Source organism: Lycorma delicatula, chromosome 1 (assembly GCF_047948215.1).
Source record: "Lycorma delicatula isolate Av1 chromosome 1, ASM4794821v1, whole genome shotgun sequence".
NCBI classification, from domain to species: Eukaryota; Metazoa; Arthropoda; class Insecta; order Hemiptera; family Fulgoridae; genus Lycorma; species Lycorma delicatula.
Window position 1 is genome coordinate 49,038,588 of NC_134455.1, and position 22,187 is coordinate 49,060,774.

The window sequence follows — 22,187 nt, forward strand, 5'->3', positions numbered from 1 at the left end:
GATAGCATAAAATGGCAAAAATGTAAAAAACAGTTAATGTTTTTTACGCATTAAAATTCAAAAAATCCAAAAATAATTTTTACATTTTTATCTGAAGAGTATTGGCACACCAAATCGAGTGATATCCCGCTTGGTATAGCTGGAACTGGAAAAAATTTGCAGTCATTGTTCGAAAATTTTTCCTTTCTTCGTTCCTTTCACGGTCAAAATATCTAGAAATTGCTTTTTAGGTATTCATATGAAGATTACACACACCAAAAATCAAGTTTATGTCTATTTGTTACCAAGAAATTAAAAAAAATATATAAATTTCATTGTTACTCCATTTTAACCCTTCAAATTCGGAATTTCAAAAACTTTAGAAATTGGTTTTTAAATATTCACATAAAGATTTTACACAACAAAAAGCAAGTTGATATCTTCATTAGTTACGAAAAAAAAATAGTAAATTTCATTGTTACTCCATTTTTAGACGACTGCCCAAAACGGAGTATAATGTATTTAGAGTGTATATATGTATGTGTTTGTTCAATACAGCAGCTCAACGGCTGAACCGATTTAGATCTATGACCTCGCGTTGGAGTCCATACGTTACCGGGAGTGTCATAGGCTGTATAAATATGTATACATTCATAGGCTCTATATATGTGCTTAAATAAATTTAAAAAATTAGGAAATAAATTATACTATATATAAATGCAACATACAAAGATGTCATTCGAACGCTCTTTATTATGCTATATTAAACAGCAATGTTTTATCTGGCAGTCGTGTTTTTTAATATTTATCTCTTCTTAGTCCTTTAAAATCGGAATTTCAAAAAATCCTTTCGTAGTGTGCACTTACATAGTAAGTACAAATTTTTATCAATATATCTTCAGTAGTTTTTGTTGGGCGTTGATTATGAGTCACTCATGATATATTGTTTAATATATATATATATATATATATATATATATATATTACATGAATATTTTCTTTAAATTTGTCAACAAATATATACAAATTTTTTAAACTTAACAAATTTGATTAGTAAATTTTTTCTAAATTACACTCCCACGTTAATAAGCTAAAATAAGAAAAAGAAAGTTTTCAAGAAACATTTTTCCATTTTAGGTTCGAGGTCTATAATTTAAAAAAAAATCGAACCATTTCTTGTTCTTTTAAAAAAGAATATTGAATAAATATTTAAACCGAAGGGAGGTAGAACAAAATACATGCATTTCAACTTTAAGAGATAGATGTTAATTTATTTAAATTTTTTTTTATTATTTGTATGTGCTTTGTAGGTAAAAAATTTGCTTTAATAAAATTTTTTCTGAAATGGCTCAGTCGAAATTGCATTTTTTGTAAATCTTTTCACCCTCTTAGCGAAATTTGAAAAAAATAAAGTAATATGATCAATGACTCATGTATAGAAATGAAACAGATTTGAAGAAAATCGGTTTGGTTAATCATGAAATAAAGCCAAAATCAGTAACACGTACGTACATATGTACGCACGCACATACACATACGTTTGTTTGGTCTAGATCTGTGATGGTGAACCTATGACACGCGAACTCATTTTGGATGACAGGCATCGACAATGACAAAAGACTGCATAATACAAATATTTGTCTATCGCGACGGCCAGAGTTGGGCATCACTCGAGTAATATGTGTTGCGTGTACAGATACCTGGTGAAAACATTTAAGATATATTGTTCCAATATTGACATTAATATAAAAAGTTTACGAATTGCACTATAGAGAGATTAATCTTTACTCATGGCATTTTATTTTTACTCGAGTGACAAAAAGCCAAATTCCGGAAACGGCCTTATTATTGTCTACATGTGCCTCGGGTAAGCTTCTCGTGCGATCGGGTGCATTCGGCCACGAACGCACTTGATCGCAATGTTCGTTAGGAGACAGGAATGGGAGGTTAGAAGAAAAAGATATACAGTGCAAAAGTGCTCGACGAGACATCCTGCGTGTCGGATAATTGATTTCAGCACCATATATTTGTTGGTAATACATACTATCTTTAGATTTTTTTGTACCAAGAATCAATGAAACAACACTACAAAAAGTTAATAGGTAAGAAACCTATCAACTTTTTATAAAAAATGCCGTGATTTATTTTTTAAATTTATTTATATATATTTATTTTGGCAGCCATGTAATGGAGAATCAAAAAAAAAAAAGCACGATTGAATGGTAAAGAAAGCGGAAGTAGCTGTAGCCCTTTCAACCTCTTCCTTTGTACCCTTTCGGGACATATGGACCAAGATGTACGGGATTTTCGACAGAAACAACAGATCATTGTGCATACTGTGTAGTGAAACGGTAGTAAGCAGAACGTGGAATGTGAAGAGATATTTTGAAACTAATCATTGTCAGCTCTTGCTTGAAGAAAAGTATCGATGAAAAGAAGGAATAAATTTCTAGGCAGCTACACCTCTGTAAAAGTCAATAAAATTTGTAAGATGCTCTGCAAATTTAACATCAGCAAGTTAACATTGCGCATTCCATAACACAGAAGAAACACTATCAAAGGCAGAATAATAGATCTTAACAAAAACGTACATCAATTAAAAAAAGACTTAAATAGTTGTAAATATTTTTCAATTTCTCATGATGAAACTATGATGTTACATCAAAATTATTGCTAGATATTCTGATGGTCTCGCAATAGAGAACAGTTGATAAAGTTAGAATCACTGCCAATAAGCACATCAGGAAACGAAATATGTAAGGTTGCTATAAAAACATTCAGTGACCTAAACATTGATAACCCGAAAATTGTATCAGTCACTACAGATGGGGCACCAAATATAATGGGAAGAATGTGGGGTTCGTGAAATTGTTTATGAAAGCTATTAGACATCCACTTGTATCTTTTCATTGCATTATCCATCAGGAGGTGTGTACCAAATCGGGATTCTCAGAATTGAATGATTTAATGTCAGTTGCGACAAAAATTGTAAATTTTATAGCTGCTCGACCCCTTCACAAGCGAGAATTTTGCGCACTTTTACTGGAAGTTGATTCAAACTACAGTGGACTACTGATGTTCAATAATATGAGGTGGCTGAGACGAGATAAAGTACTTGAGCGCTTTGTGGAGTACTTTGATGAAATTACGGTATTTATTGAAAATAAGGATCTGGCAAGCTTTCCTCAGATCAATGATCATAAGTGTTCAGCAATTTGATGATTTTTACAGATCTCTCTGTTCATATGAATGAGCTGAACTTAAAATTACAAGGTTTTGGCAAAAGTATTAACGTTATGTTTGGGTACATCAAATCATTTGAAAGTAAACTTAACGTTTTTAAGCGAGATATTGAAACTAAAAGTATTTTCTCGGATAAAACGGTATTTCAGGAAGGCCATTACAATGAGTGTAATGGAGTTTACCAGAATATAGTAAACGCGTTATCTAAACAGTTCCGCGAATGATTCAACCAATTTAGAAGTCTAGAACAGACCATTAAAATAATTAAATATTCGGATGTAATTTACAGTACTTTGGAATTAAAGGATTTCCAATGAATACAGATTAACGATTTAGAGATGCAACTTGCAGATTTTGAAGATAATATTTGGACTCAAGTGTTTGTCGACTTAAGGTCGAAACTTGAAAATCTGGAACGAAAAACATTTGAGTGCTTGGACAGATTAACAGACACTTTTAGCGACATAAAAAAATCTAGTGATGGCTTTGCTAACAATCTTTTCAACATTTTTTTGTGAGACTTAATTCTCAGCATTAAGTAATATTAAAACGAACAAAAGAACTGGCTAACAGATGAAGTTAGTGGCGCTTTGCCTTGAAGTGCACCAAATATGAACCTTAATCGAAGAATTAGCAGACAAACTTCAGTGCCAAAAAAGCCACAAGTTTCTAGTTAACATACCATTTGATTACCATAGTTATTATTATTTTTTCCTACTCGTACATTAATTTTCGGTTTTTGTTCATTTTATACATATTTTTTCGTTGATTTTCTTTGTTAAATGGCATTTAAATATACAAAATAAATATAAAAAAATATAAATCTTTTTTTTTTTACTATGGTTGAAAATATAAAAAAATTACGAATATTTCTATATCATATAGAAATATCATATATATATATATATATATATATTTCACGGCACATATAGTCTATATGTTACACAGTACCAGAATTAAATGAGGGTTTATCAAAATTTTGACACGCTGACCTCAAAAGGTTCGCCATAACTGGTCTATATGAAGATGAGACCCTTAATCATAATGATTGGCAGAAAAATCAGACACCGCGTTTTTGACATGTTCACTAATATTAGCCATGATTTGCCGGGAAAGTAATATTTAACTATTATAAATATATGTAGCCCATATATTAATTTAAGAGAGCAAGCAGAAAAACAAAGCTACCTAAATAGCATATATATATAAAAAAAAAAAATAGTAATCTGCAATTTAGTAGAGTAGGAGCAAAATAATGAAAAAGATGAGTCGTTTATAAATTGCACTAAGAAGCCACCTACACAGACGGCTCTGTCTCGGCCGACGGGTGTGGCTGTTCAATAATACTCCCTGATTACGAGATAATATATAAGCTTTATGCGTATTCCTCCATGTTCTTTTGCTGCAGTTATAATTTACATGTGAGCGCGATTTCATGAAGACAGCCCGTGTCAAATTATGTACTCAGTGGAATAAATTCTGGCTGCTGAGTCCTCCCACGGCCATACATGGCTTCCGGGAGAACGTCTTCGAGAAAACGTTTATTCCAAACAATAAAAGAGACCAAGTCATTCTAACTCGGCGGAGGATCGGGCACACGACGCTAACCCAAGCCCATCTATTTGGGTGTCCTCAGCAGAACTATGTAAAATAGGTGTGGAATGTAAAATGGTTCTAAACCATTTACTCATAGAATGCCCAATGTTGGGATCTACTTGACGACAATTAAACTTGGGTTCAGATGTTAAGAGTTACTAAACCGAGGAAATATGTTAAAAGATTGTTGTGTTTTCTCTGTAATAGAGATATGAAGAACATAATTTAGCGGTTTTGCTTATGTGAGATTCTTCACGGAATACTGTGTGCGCAGAGAAAATAGTCTAGCGGTGATGTTCCAGTATTTGTTATTTATCTTCCAGTTTGTTATCCAGTGGTTGTGTTTATTGTCTAATTATTTATGATCATTTAGTTTTATTTAAGTTGCTTATAACTGCTATCGTTGATGTGACTATAAACAAACGATGGAAAATTAATCTTTACTAATATTATAAATGTGAATGTGAGTTTGTTTGTTTGTTACGCTTTCACGCAGAAACTACTTAACCGATCATCATAAAACTTCGTACACAAATTCTCAAAGGTATTGTGAAGGACATAGGACACTTTTTAGTAAAAAAAAAAAACAATATTTTTTTTAAATATAAAAAAATTTATATTGGTAGATATGACCGTCCGACAAAAAATTTGACCAAATTCAACGCCATCTGGCGTTCCAGTAAGTAAATGAAATAAAATGCCAATCCAGCACTGTAATACCGACGGTCAAGTCACTATTCAATTGACTATAGTGCTTCTGCTGTTTCGAATCCTTCTATATTTATTGATATTGTTTTGTCACTTCTAAGCATAACTAAAACTTTTCCAGTTTTTGAGATTAGGTGCCTGTTTATTGTTTTACTTCTAACGCTATTTTCAGTTTTTACTCTGTTTTTTTTTCTAAAATGCCTCGAAAGCGCAAATCAAACCTGTCCGGGGATTCATCACGGGCCCGGGCGGCAAAAGTTGCTCGAACTCAAGAATCTTCCGCTCACGCAAAACTAAGACGACAACAACAAACGAGGCGACAATGTGCTTTGAGGGCTGGTGAAACAACTTCTCAGAGACAAGAAAAGTTAGATGAGCAAGCTGAACGCCAAGCTACCTTAAGAGCAGCTGAAACGCCAATTCAAACACAGATTCAATTAGAAAGACAAGCTGAACAGCAGGCAGCTATAAGAGCGAGAGAAACTCCAGAACAATCGCAGGCGAGAAGAATCGTTCATGCAGAAATGCAAATCGCGCGCCGTCGAAATTTCATGCGTAACAATTGGTCTGTATTTAATAATTCTGGATTTCAATATCATCCTTCACTTGAATACCATAAGCATTCTTTAATTGGCATTGGCTCAATGAATAGAAGATGCTTTGAAATGGAAAAATGAAACTGCTGGAATGTGCTGTTCCAGTGGTAAAGTTTCGCTTCCTTTACTTGGTGAACTAGAGGAGCCTTTGAAAACTCTATATTTAAGTGTTACAGATGAGTAGAAGCAATTTTTATGTAAAATCAAAAAGTATAACTCTTGCTTCCAAATGATATCCTTTGTAGTAGATAAAGTGATAAGAAAAGTAAAGATAAAAAGGAAGATTAATGATGTTAACAAGAATATGAAATGTACTAGACATTGAAGAATTTTCTTATTTATTTAGGTAATATAATTCGTAAGAAGAATGATGAAATAATGTAGATTATAAAGCATGTTTGTATAAGCCTAGAGATATATTATGTAGAAAACTCTGAGGGAACTAAACATAAATTTAAGAATTAAAAAGACACTCTTAATGTAAAAAAGTATTCTTAGTTCTATATTACAGTAAAAAGAAGGACAATAAGGAAGCCCAAAAACTAAGAACAGCGGAATTTGAAATAACGTTTGAGAAAAAAATGGTGGAAATTAGATGTTATGATATAGTCGGAATGAAGAAGTTTTAAAAGCTGAAGTAAAGAGAAGAATGAGACACAATTTTCTAAAGAAAGTTGGTGTACTTAACATTAACGGTTGTTGAATCTCTTATTTTAAAAGGAAACAGGGGGGGGGGTAAAGACTGAAGATTAAGATTACAAAGACGAGACTACGGATAATTAAAGATTACCGCGTAGAAATAAGTCATACATGACTAGGGGGATTGGCAAATAATAGAAAGGAATGGGAAAATACATAAAACCAATCAAACAACTAACTTCATCCAGAATGTTTCATTCAATTATTTGAAACTTAAAAATATACAAATAGTTATGTATTATTAATAAAAGGAAAAAATTAAGGTTTAACTAGAGAAATTTAAAAGATGATAAAGGAATATTTCCTTTAGGAGGACAGTTAAGTCTGCAGATGGCTGCATAAATATTAAATTGATAAATGGAACTGATATTTAGCAACGTTAAACGTAGATTCAATATCCCTTTTATTGATGAAAATAATTTTGAGGTCAGAATGTTTATCTTAGTTTAAATAATTTCCAAGTTCATATTTTGAGACCCACCGGGTTGGTCTAGCGGTGAACGCGTCTTCGCAAATCAGCTGATTTCGAAGTCGAGAGTTCCAACGTTCAAATCCTAGAAAAGCCAGATAGATACTTTTATACGGATTTGAATTCTAGATCGTGGATAACGATGTTCTTTGGTGGTTGGGTTTCAATTAACCATACATCTCAGAAATGGTTGACCTGAGACTGTACAAGACTATACTTCACTTACGTATGATATGTATGAGTATACATATCATCCTCATTAATCCTCTGAAGTAATACCTGACGGTGAATCCCGGAGGCTAAACAGAAAAAAAAATAGCACTTATTTTGAAATTTTTTATATTTAGTCCTAAACGATGTAAAAATTGAGAGTAAACTTTACTTTATGGATTATATTTTATTTTATTAGTTTTTATTTGTATGTTTATTATCAATTTATTTTTCTTTGCTATCGTTTTTATGTATAGAAGATATGATAGTAGTATAAGATATGAGTGTATTAGTCACTATGACATCACATTTCTAGTACATAAACATGTTTGATCATTATGACGGAATTGAGAACATATATAATTTGCGTTTTTTCTTTGTAGAGTGTAATTTAATTTTTGTTCGATTTAAAAACATTGTAGGAAGATATATTGTTATAAACCAAATGTTCATAAAATCTGTTAACCCAATTAGGGGTTTCTTGATACTTCGATTTAATTAATATTAATATTTATATACAAATTATTGAAATTTAACTGATATATTTATTTATACGAGTGAATAATTAAAGTTTAACGGCATTTTTTTCTATTAAATATCGTCGAAATAAATTTAAAAAAAATTTAATAAACCTATTTTTTATACTTAATTTATAATTTCATGTAACTCTCTTTAAAAAAAGAAGATATTTCGTACTATACTAAAAACTCTCAAATTAAATGATAGGATACCTTTGATGTAAATACAAAAAAGAAAAAAAAGGGAACGAAAAATTTTGAAAATATTCCACTGTAGATTATACATTTCTTTCTAAAATATATAATTCTAAAAATAAAGCTTACTGAGCGTTAATTAAATTCAAATTTTCAGTAATTAATTTTTTGAAAATAAATTAAGTTAAATCAATTAGAATTAAATACCCGTAAATTCTGGGACAATAAATCTTTTAAATTATTTTACAGAAACAATAAAAATAATTTTACAGAACTTCTTTAATAGTAAAATATATTCGACACCGTTTCTAGAAAATCATTCCACTAATTTTTGTATAAAAACAGACATATTCTCTTCTGATAACTGTAGGAAATAAAAATAGTTTGTTTCATACAGGCTCATAAATATTTTCTTGTATTTTTATAATTTAAAATAATAAAAATGGTGTATACTGGCGTGTTTTACAAGTTATATTTTGAAAAACATCGACTTGCTAAGTAATACATAAAAAACATAAGTAAAGAAAAATCTTTCTAACTTTTCAATTCTCTTAATCATAATACAGCTAGTTCCTAATATATATTTCTACAATAACATTATACTAATAATTTACTACTATAATTTACTATCTTTTTACTATTCCAATAATATAAACGTTTGATATAATAATTTTTTCTGTGTTATAATTCTTCAGGTGTATTTCATCTTTCGGCTTAGTTTTATGTTGAAAATGATATCCATTATTGTATCTATTATCTTTTGTTTACTGACAGTTAAAATTATTTTTTATAATCCAGTAAAAAAGATTATAAATCTATTTGCATTAGTTATTAAAATCCTTCTAATTTTAATATAAATAACATTGTCTTTTTATTCTTCATTTTGTTCCAAGTCGGGTAACATCAACCAGATGCAATCATCAATTAAAAAGTAACAGATAAAACTGTAAAAAGAAATTACCTCATATTTATTATTTATACCTCACATAAATAAAAATTGATAATTATTTGTTATAAATTCCTGTAAAAAATAAAAATATTTTAATAAAGATCTTTTCATTAAAATATTAAAAAGGTCTGCACGTCCACTAATATATGTAGGAGTACTGTATTAGGTTTCTCGTTATAAATTAAATAAATAGCAATGATTACCTGAAAATAAATCTCATCTCACCCAAAATAAACTGTTTTATATTTTAATTAACATTTGTATAATAAATGATTTATACTTAAAACATTGAAAACATTAAACTGCGGATTCTTCGAATCTTTCAGAATTTCCTAGAGTCAATGTTTCGAAAAAACAGTTGAAAATTTGATGGGTTTTTTGGAAATCCACAAATTTTTAACGTCCGATTTTGATGTACAATAGACATATTTTTGAAGAAAAAATCATTAATCTACAAAGCAATAAATAACTTTCCTATTTTTATATATCCTATTTTATAACGTTAAGATTAATACTATGTGTGGAAGAAATTTATAATCTTTTATTTCTCATTTTTTGGTTTGCAGACGACAATCAAAAGTAAAAATTTAAACGAAATATTAAAAAACTTATACTATTTAAGTTCAATACTTAAGTTCAATACTTAAAAGATATCTAGTTTTTTCGAATAGAATAAATTGAATTGTTTGCTTTTCATATTGGAAAGTATTATGTCATGCTGAAATACTTTTATCGATTTCAGTATTTTAGAAATATCTTATTATTTAATTTATAGTAAAACAGACTAATTAAAAATAAAAAAATTCCTTGGAATTTTTGTAAGAAAACGAAATGTTAAAATAATTTTGGTGCTAGAAACCTGAATTAATTAAATAGCGTAGGTTTTCAAATAAGTTGCGTTTTTTTTTGTCTAAAGAAGGGTTACGAAACATTATTTTAATAATTACTGTAATCATTCAATGGGAATGATTACAACATGAATCCCACTTATTGGGATTTTCTATTTCTTCAGGATCAATAATATTTTTAATTTCCACTCTATTCTACGTTGAAAAATCTTATCGCCTCAAAATTGTATTCAGTTTCATTTGTTTTATAATATTCGGTATATTATTCTAATGCTGGTATATTCTTAAGTTTTATAATTTGCATTTTATAATTTTTACACGAATTGAAAAAGATATTCTCGAATAAGTCTTAACTCCCAATAATATGTTTTTAAAAGAAGAAGCGAAATTATTGTCGCATTGAAATTATTGACAATGACTTAAAGTGACAAATTAGTTAATTTTCAATTAATTTTTTCAGCTCCTTTATCTGTTGCAGTTAGAACTTTCTTTACAGACAGATAGCTTATAGAATTACATTTATTGAAGAAAAATTGATCCGAATACATAAACATAAATATAACGTCAACAAGTGTATTAAATTTTATAAAAATAAGATACAATGCAATAAAAGTCACGATTCAAATGTGATTAAATAACATAGTAAACGCATTTACTCGTATAAAAACCTAAAGTCGAACACCATAAATATTATAATGAGGAATTACGAATTTTTTCAAAAAACATCTGGAACGTATTACCATACATTTAGAATATCCTATGTAGCTAGTGATACTTTTAAACGTGTATTCGTTCCTTCAATTGAAAAATAAATTAAATAGAGTATTCCGGAAGAACGAATAACGATATGAAATAATACAATAAAAATATGTACTTCTTTATGTTTGTGTAATCATATAATTACGTAATTTATTTACACAACATATTTTCTAATGCGTTTAAATATCTTTTTGGAATTTTCAATCGATTAATTTGCTAAATAAATATTAAATTAAATAATTCTTAGAAATATCGAAAACATGAATCTGACCTATAATATATGTATACAATAATCCTAGTAAAGATTGTTTGTGTGAGTGTACAATACGTGCATTAGTGAAGCGTATATTGTTCTTAATGAAGTTGATAGTTAACTGATTTCAAACCTTTCACACGTGAAAATCATATTAGTTGCCTCAATTGATTATTGTAAACGCACAACACGCCGCTGCTCTTAGACACTGCTATTGAATTAATGAATTTGTACACTCCCACCCACACCACACAGTTACACACGTATGTACTTACATACATACATATACACATGTATAGTTAGTTATAAACGCACACAAATATATGCACTCAACGTTTTCTATTTACCCCCCTTTTACTCAACCCCTCAACCTTCAACCCTCACATCGTTTTCTATATTATCACACTCTTCCTACCATTCTAGCCTCTTTCCATAGCACGATTAAAACGATTAATTGTAATTACATGAATAAAATGATTTATAGACCTATTCACAGTCTTTCTCGCTTAAATTTATCTGTAAATTTTAAACTGAAAAACCGATGTAAACGAAGGTGTTCTTTAACATTTTTTTTTCTGTTTGTTAATAAAGAAAAGTAAACATCGATAAAAAAAGGGGTGTAAAGTTATACTACTTTTTGTCACTTTCTTAAATTGCAGCACTAATAAATAATAAAACTCAAGTTATCCTTTATAAAGTTGAATTTAATACCTGTTTAGATTTAGCATCGTTTACTTGACAGGGAAATCGTTAATACTAGAGAAAAAATTATTATAAATTATCGAAAAATAGCTTATAAAAAATCATAAAAAGGTTATTAAGAGATATATTACCGAAATAATAATCTGGATTAAAAGACGCGACTAGTTAGATAACCTGGCTCAAGGCGATACATTATTACTAAAGACTGTAGGTTAGACCTGTTTAATATTCACCGATAACAATATCAGTGAATAGGTAAGGGATACTTATCCTTTTTGTAACTTATCTCATTAGTTCATCCATCTTTGCAACCACTTTTTAACAAATTTTAACCATTTTACAAAAATAGTAACTACTGCTGCACTTTAAAAAATAATAACTTGTTTTTTTTTGCTTCAGTCATTTGACTGGTTTGATGCAGCTCTCCAAGATTCCCTATCTAGTGCTAGTCGTTTCACTTCAGATGTAGAGGGTATACATCCTACATCCCTAACAATTTGTTTTATATATTCCAAACGTGGCCTGCCTACACAATTTTTTCCTTCTGCCTGTCCTTCCAATATTAAAGCGACTATTCCAGGATGCCTTAGTATGTATAAGTCTGTCTCATCTTTTAACTATATTTTTCCAAATGCTTCTTTCTTTCTCTATTTGCCGCAATACCTCTTCATTTGTCACTTTATCCACCCATCTGATTTTTAACATTCTCCTATAGCACCACATTTCAAAAGCTTCTAATCTTTTCTTCTCAGATACTCCGATTGTCCAATAACTTGTTTAATATATTTAATAATCTAATATATAAAAGCGTAATTATGTGGCAGTTCTATCCATTTGTAACAGCATAACTCAAGAACAAACCGACCGATTTTGCTTTCAGATTTTCAGGTTACATTTATTTTATCCCGGGGATGGTTTTTAAGTTACAGATTGAAATTCTAGCCCCCTTGCGGGAGAAGTTGTGAATGTTTCCTCTTGGATGACCTAATACCGTTTTTGATTTCGTTTTCAACGTAAACATAATTAAATATGCGTTTCATAAAACATCCGATTTGCAGCTCTCTACCTTGACCTCTTACCGAGATGTAGCGTATTCTATGGTAATGGAAAGGGGGATCAAAAGGGATATGTTTGACTACAGCAGGAGAGTATCAGAGCTGCTAGTCAAGAACGAGGGACAATTGAAGGAAAGAGAGCTTCTCAGGCTTTAAAAAATATCTCTCATTATTATTGTAACAACCATGAGGATAACGAACACAATGGGGGATCCTCCCCTGACCAGCTAGTAAATAAATAAAGTAATAATTTTTAAATATACAAATTCTAGATGTTTCATGGATTCTCTTGGTTTTAAAAATCGAATGCTGAATTTATTTTTAATTTAATCATCTTTTTTTAATTTAAATCTCCAATTTTAATTTTGAAATTTAAGAAGCATTCTAATTCCATGAAAAAATACTATAATCAAATGTCTCTTTTGAAATTTAACACTACAAAAAAATCCGTAGATTAAGATAAGTAGAGAAAATTTTATATATATATGTATATATATACTTGATTTTTGGTGTGTGTAATTTTCATGCCAATATCTAAAATCGTCTGTGGTATTAGTTTTGAGTTTTATTTTGCCTTCTTGGCTTGTTTAGATAAATTTTTATTATATGATTAATAATATATTTACACCTTCTCAGTTCGACCATTTCTGAGATGTATGGATAATTGAAACCCAACCACCAAAGAACACCGGTATCCACGATCTAGAATTCAAATCCGTATAAAAGTAACTTCCTTTACTAGGATTTGAACGTTGGAACTCTCGACTTTGAAATCAGTTGATTTGCGAAAACGCATTCACCACTAGACCAACTCGGTGGGATATTAATATAATCTAACCAAATTTAACCTTCGCTCGCTTTGCTCCATAACTTCGACTAATTAACAGTAATGTTTTGATTATTTAAATAATAAATAATTGCAGTAATTACCGAATTTATTAATTAAATACTCAAAACATTATTGTTAATTAATCAAAGTTAGCGAGCGTAGGTTAAGTTTCGTTAGATTATATTTATAAAATAAATAAATATAAATGGTTATAAATAAACGACAACATTATATCTGATTAACGGGTTATTTCTCCAACCTAGTTATTTTTAATTCAGTATTTCCTGTGATATTTTGAGTATTTCCAGTTTAAAAAATTTCAAACCTTTGGAGGGGGGAGAAACGAAAACGTACCATAATTTTTGGGTAAAAACAAGTGGTATAAGAACATAAACTGTTTTTTACAGTTTTACAGTTTCATGCTACCGCTATTGAATCAATCTTTATGAGATTTGGTAACATTGTGACGGTAATTTATGTTTGTAATTCTGAATATGTATTTCGCCAGTGAAGCCCCGACGGGAAATTTAAAACCAATTAGTGAGTTCTGTACTGAACAAACTGTTGCTCAGAAGAAATTACAGTACACTGATATTTTTTATAAATTGAACAGGCTTTAATTTTTATTTATCATTATTATACTCACAAGCATGAGTTTAATTATCACAGGGGGGATCCTTGGGGCAGAGCCTCCTGACTAGATGGGAAGGGAGAGCGAAGCGAGCTCTGATCGGCTAAACATCCCTGATCGCAACGGGAAACGCAAGTAACCATATAGTCCGGAAAAAGACGCGACGGATGTTTGCTAGTGTATATATATATATATATAAGTAATGTTTGAAAACAAGATATATGCTTATTGAATTTTCTTTTTTTTAAATTGCTAAAATAAATATTCAATATTCTCGCTAAATTTTCAAAAATAATAATATGTAATAAATGTTATACACTGAAATGTAATAGTATTTATGTATTACAATGTATGTTATTCATTGAATTTATCAATGTAAATTTAATAATCGTTGAAAGTAGGATGCACCTTCCTGATATTCCTATTTGTTCTTTCTAATAGCTCTATTATTGTAAAGTAAAATTAGCCTTTACGAATGTTATAATCGTTTATTTGAAGCAAAAAATTATTATATTATTTGAAGAATTATAGATATCATCTGTTCCTCTCGACAATTTTTTTTCTCATTTGAAGCTAATGTATGCCCTTTTGTAAACTTCAACCTTTAATTACGTAGAATAAGTTCCTTATTGAACGCTTCTAAGCTCTGACGATCTAAAAAGAATATGTCATCGAATTTTGAAGATTAAGCGATTAGAAAGATATTACACACTTCACACTATATATATTTCACGTATAAGAAATAAATTGCTCGATAGTCTATTAAAGAAAAATGACAAGTTTACATGTATAAGAACAGTCTGACATTTTGAAATTGAATAATAAGAGAAGTGAACTTTGGAATAAGACAATGAACTTTTCAGAAAGAACATCGATTATTTTATAGCATTATTACGTATACTATCTAGTACTGCTGTAATCACGACATATTTGATATATTTCTACCGAGAACCAAGCTAATATAATATTAGAATTAATGAACACAAATTTATTTTAATAATTTATTAATTATTTCGTGGCTACTGAAAATATTAAATACTAAATGATAATTTAATAGAGTTAGAAGAGTTAAGTAGATATTAAGAATTAATATGATTTGGTAGAATTTTTAAATAAAAATATTAGTTTTAAGCAAAATTTTATCTAAAAAAATGAAAATTACCATTGTAATAAAAAAAAATTGATAATTGTAATAGATTAGAAAATGGATTTCACTTCTAATTTATCACTGTACGATTTTGTAAAAAAAAGAAAAATTGTAGAATAACAATTTCAAAATTCTGATAAAATTTTGATAAACTAGTCATTTTTATTATATTAATGTATAAAGAAGACAATAAATAATTCATTTTTATAAATAGAAGTACTATTAATCAAATTTATTTCTTTTAATAAAATAAGAATTCCATTTATTATAAAAATATTTAAAGTTAGAAATACTTTGGATGCTGAACATTTAATTAACAGTTAATTTTTATGAAATCATCTTTCATGCTTTTCTATATTGGAAGGATAAAAAAAAAATATTGATAAAATATGACCAAGTATAATACAAATTTTGTAAGACCTTTTCATTAATTCAATAATAATCATTAATTACATATAAAAATTACAGATAACAAAAATACAAGTAAACTTCAATCAATTAATCATTCAAAAGAGGTATTTATAATAATAATTCAGTTATTATTCAATGATACTGGTTAAACATTTATGCGTGTGTAAAAAAATTGCTTTACTTTTAAAATAACATAACTGTTGATTGAATTTAAGTAATATTAAATAAATGAGTTATTTATAAATAGTATAAATTGTTATGATTTGTAGATAGATAGAGGTGTATACTACAAACACTAAACAAATGTTTTAGTCGATTAGTATCATTTCTAAAGAATCATTTACTGATTAAATTAGTAAAAGTGTTTCTCACTGTTAAGCTTACAAGTTTTATTCACTGTACTTAGACAATTAGGAAATTAAAAAAAAAATAAAAATAAAATATTTTTACAAGTTAATAGTTATTTACAATTTATACAATTTACAATTTATAGATAAAATTTACTCTAAACGTAGATTATAAATCAAAATTTATCTCGTCAGTTATTAATAAAATGATAATTATAAAATATGAACGTTAAAAAAATAAACATAAAGACGAAAAGGTTTAGCAATAAGCACTTAGATACTGTAATGATATATAAAAACAATTGATATTAACGTGGATTTCAATTATTTTATGCATGATATACGCTATCTATAAATTTATAGCATTTCAAAGAAAAACAATGATTAATTTTTAATTACTTTAAATTAAAACTTACTTTAAAGGTTTATTAGTGACTTAAATAACAATCTAATGTTATTATGCTAATTATATTAATGTATATGAATAAATACACAATCAATAAAATTATTATTAAAATGTTATTTTACGCGACGTAGAATACAATTTCCAATTAAAATATGATATAAAATCGGAATAGCCATAAAAACATTTTATAATTACTACTAAGGGTGACGTATTATGTATTTGAATAAAACAAAAAATTAAAATAACCTTAATTTATAAATGATTAGAAGTAAGGTTATGTAGCTAAGTGTGTATTTTGTGTATACCAATTAACTAGTTCAAAGATAAATAATCTTTTTTTTATGCAGGAAAAAGTACAATTTGTTAATAATTTAGATCTATCAGTTTTCAAAAATTAATTTATTATTTTCTGTAAATAAATAAAGTATACTTCCCTCCATTTTTCCGTCTCTATTTCACTATGTACAGAATAATCTATTTAAAAAAAATTAATTTATAAGGTAGTAAAGTAATAAATGAATAATTAATTTATTAATTATTGCATTAATTAAATTATATTAAAATATGATTAGTTATTAATTATTTTCTTTCCCAATATTTGTTTTCAAAATTATATATAATTTAATTTATACTTTATGAGGTTTAATATTTTATTATTATTAACCATGACTACACTGACAAAACATTAACGGACAGGTTACAAACAACTTTTGTTAAATTATTTTAAATCAAAAGCTATAAATAGTTAATTATGATTTAAAAAAAAATAAATAATAGTTTATTAATTATTTAAATAATAAATAATTAATTATTATTATATATTTATTTATTGTGAATAAATAAAAAAAATATTAATTTTTTACAGATTATAGAAATAAATAGATGAAATTTTCGTTCGATGCAGAACGTTAGCAAAGTATAAGAACAATGACGTAATGCAGAACGAGAAGATAAATTAACTCGTTAGGTAACGTTTACAGACTAATACTAAATAACTTTGATTATTCATAAGGTGGACTAATATTTTGCTTTAGAGTACTCAGATTGAGAGTTTAAACCGACATTAATAATGTTTTGCGTAAATTAAATTTCATTTAAAAACTAAAGTTAGGCGGCTTTTTGCTTTTAGTATATTAACAACGATGTTTTATTCGGTAATAGAAATAACCGATTAGATTAATAAAATAATAATATTCCATTATTAAATAAATATTTCTCTTATTGTAATAATGTATTACAAAAAAAAAAAAAATGTTTTTAACAACATTAAATTCTTTTATTACATTTCTTTAATGGTGTTATCCTAAATAACAGTTTTATATTTCAGCTATTATTTTTTATTATTATTATTGATGTACAAAGAAAGACAATAAACTTAAACATACATTAATTAACAATTAATTTAAATAATAATTTTTATAGATATACGTGACAATTAATTATATGAAGTACTGTTTGTAAAGAATATTATTTATTTTCTTTAATACTGCTTATAGCATTACCAGTTAAATGTATGAAACTCATGTTTTTTTGTTTTTTTACAGTATTGTACACAAAATTTAATTTTTATTGATAAAAATATATTTAATGTTATTGAAGAGATATTGTTGACTACATAAAAATACAGAAATTAATTAAGAAAAAACATACTTAAAATTTATGTGCCGCTTAATCGACGCGAATAAAGTAAATTTCACTATAGTTTTATATGTGTCAAGCATTAGCCTTTAATTTCATTTTTACGCCAATTATACTTTATTAGTCACTTATTATTGATTCGTATATTAAAAATTGTAAAGTTTAGTGCTTTTCTGAATGAAGTGTGATAAGAGATAAGAAACAATGAAACATAACCTCTTCAATTATACAATTCATTATGTAAAACGGGATTCCCCTTTAAATTGTAACGAACAAAACGGATTAAATCATCATCTTTGTAAAGGTAAGATTCAATTTTATAAAATCATAAATAAAAAGTATTAACTGTAATGACGAAATATATTTTAGCTTATAACATTTCTTACCTTGTTGCAAGCGTCGTGCGACAGGTTTGGACCTCATGGCCCGTTTTAAGCCGACGGTTAAGGAGAGGCACCATCCAAGTGATAGTCGGCGACCACCTACACTCTGTCGTCTTCCTTTTGTCAATAACTTCTCGACTGTAGGATAGATTTTTATCGACCAATGAGAGAGCGCGTGATTTGGTGTCAGGACGAGCCCGTTATCAGTGAGCCACACGGCGGGAGTAAGCTCTGCGCATTCGCTTGGCCCCGCCCTGCCTACCCCACTACTTATACCGGTCACCTTAGCGAGAATCCATCTTAGATCTGTCTCATTCTTAGCTCGAACCTCAGACGGCTCAAACGACTTTAAAAACTACCGCTTTCATTCAACTACTACTCTAATAAAAATATAACCATAAAACGGCAGTAAAAAGGAAAGTAATTCATAACCTCACATTTTACTTGCTTTTTATGGTCAGGTGGACCTAAATTTATCCTGTGACTTATTATATTCATCGATCCTTCTTTTTCGTACCGTAGATGGGAACAAATTAAAATTTTATGAATCCATTCCTATTATTCTTATTGCATAACAGATTTATTACATAAAATCGTACGATTAACTTCAAATTTATCTGTATTCTTTATTTTTAGCATTTAAGCGAAGTTTAAAAGTTTGAAAGTTTATATAATTTAAAAACATCGCTTAACACTATCAAATTTATTAACTAAAACAATCCGTGGCCCTTATAAAACAAAAGAAATTGTGATAGCTGGATGAGTACATGTAAATTATCTGTATTACTTGAAAAGATTTTTAATTCTTTCATTATTTATTTAAGTTCTGAACTCTATAGTTGATGTACGAGTAAAAATTTAACTCATCTGGCCGTCTAGGAACTTTTTCAATTTTTATTAATAAAATTAAATCAAGTACTTAAATTAGCGCTTCTGGATATTAATTTCATTTTTATAAATGTATAACCATGATCCTGCTCGTTTTAAAAGTTTAACATTTTTCCAGGACTTATAAAGGAAAAAGAGAGATTAAAAATATGTATTGAAGATTCATTCCATCGTGTTTAGAAGCCAAAATCTTATGAAAAATTGGGTAACAATATGATAATTAATTAAAACATTAAGTAAAATTTCGTTTCAAATTCAGTTCAAATAGTTTATTTCATCAAGGAAAAATATTATTTATGTCTGAATTGAGAAATCAAAAGAAAACTCATTAACAATAGAGGGTATTTAAAAAAGGAAGAAGAAAATGAACCTTTGATGAGTTATCTCTGGAATCCTAGTTAAGTGCATCATTTCCTCCTTCGCGTAACCCTAAGTAATGTTTTGTTTAAAAAGCTCTAGTTAGTATTTTGTTCACTATCCGTAAACCAATTGCGTAGTAAAGGCTACAGTAATATTGCTTGTTATTTTTTAAATATGTAATATTTGTTTGAATATACAATTTATATAAATATACAACGTATACAATATTCTGCAATATTAGGCTTAATATATTCATTAAGAATTTTGGTTGAAGAGAGAATGATTTATAAATCTAACCAGGACAGGTTAAGTTTGTCTAGAAACTCACTAACGACCCTACTACGAGTAATAGGCTAACACAGTGGTTCCCAAACTTTCCCGAGTCGCGGCGGCCTTTTTCAATTAAAAATTTTGCATGGCGCCCTACCCTAAGTAAAAGTATGCTACTCGTAAGTGTGAGATAAACATAAATAAAAATCGTGTATCTTCATCATTATTTTACATTATTAACATTAAATTATTAATTATAAATGTCTTGGTTAAATTAATTATGAAGCTTTCACAATATTTCGCAGCGCTCCTGTGAAGAGGCCGCGGTGCACAGTTTGGGAATGACTGAGCTAATATTTTAATTTATTTTTTTTATACCATTGTCAAATGGTAAAGATAAAAAGTAAAATACAGCAGTAATAATGCAGGCTATAATAGAAATGTATGAAAAGGTACACTCGTACAAAATAAAAGTACATTTCTTTGAAAAATAATTTTTGGTTGCAGTAAAAACACAGATCAAATTCCTTAAAACAAAACGTTTCAAACAAGAATTGTCCTGTGAAGTATACATTCTATTTTACCCAGAGCCATGGAAGAGAGAAATTTCATACTCAAAAAAAAAAAAATAGGACATAGGGAAGTAGAAGCTATGACAAATCGAGATTTAAAAATTCTTTTTTTGCGGATAAATTATTCAATTTTGGTGCTCTATAAATTGTTTTGACTCGATAAAACATATTTTTTAACGAACTATGAATGAATGTAGCAAATTTTTCTTCCTTCTTTCACTTTCCGCATTCACAAAAATGGTTGCTGTGGAGTGCAGTCCTTTTTCTACATAATCCAACACATTCTAATTTTTCCCACCCGAATTAATGTTCCATCCACTTTTCTAAATATTTTTAACAAATGGAAAACGATAAAAAAATGAAATTTAACCTTATATTATATTCTTTCATTTTGTATAATAAAATGGAGATCTAAAAGATTATAAATATTAAAGTTTAAAAATATTTCTATTGATCAGTATTTCAGTATTGTAAAATAAGAATTCAGCAGGAAAAGTAAGCTTCGGAATAGTAAAAATAAACAGTTGAATTCAGGAAGAAAATTTATAAAGTTAAAATTATTACTTCAAAATATTTGTAAAACTTAAGAAGGAGGAAATTATTCCCTAATTTAATTTAATAGAAAGAACGATCATAAACAATTCATCCATAATTATGAGATCCATAAGATTTCAATTTTAAAATTAATTGAATGTAATATTTAGAAAAAAAGAATTCACATAATTTTTCTCGAAAACAATTCATTGAACTTGTCAAAAATCAAATACGTTAGTTTAGAAACGTGGAAAACAGAAAATAGGGATTTTTAATTTGTATTATAGGTGATGAGGAGGCCTGTAATTTTGAATTTTTTCGCAATATTACCTTTATTATGATATACCTTTATCATGAAGATCAAGCAAATAAGGGTACTAATGAGGTAGCCTCTTTGTTATATGATTACGGTAATAATTTTTTGCCAACAGACATTACTGAGTTCTGCCTGTTTGCTGAATCTTGCCCTGGTCAGAACAGGAATCATACGTTACTTAGATTTTGTGCTGGTCTGGCAGCATCAGAAAGATTTAACAAAATAGATTGGGTGGTCAATCATATTTTCCCTGTGACAGGGATTTTGGTGTTTTTAAAAAGAAAATTGAAAGTTCTGATCGAGTTTATGTTTCAGAATATTATGTTAGGATTATACGCAATGCCAAGAAAAATGTTGAAGTTAAAGTTGTGGAAACTTTAGATATTATAGATTTTGACAGTTGGTGGGCGCATTATTTAAAAAAAAAAACCGTCCATTCTTTAGAAACCAGCGCAACTGATAGGCCACGGCAGCAGAAGCAAAGTTTGATGCCTACTCGTTTCAAACATTTTGAACTGTCTTCTGAAAACAAAGAGTAATTTTTGGGCACGCATATTGAAAGCTTTATGAAACACACATTCATTGTTGGAAAGCCTACATTTTCAAACTTGCCAGCAAGTCCTGCTTATCTGTACAATCTTCTTCCAATTAATGGGAAGAAGCTTCGAGATATTAG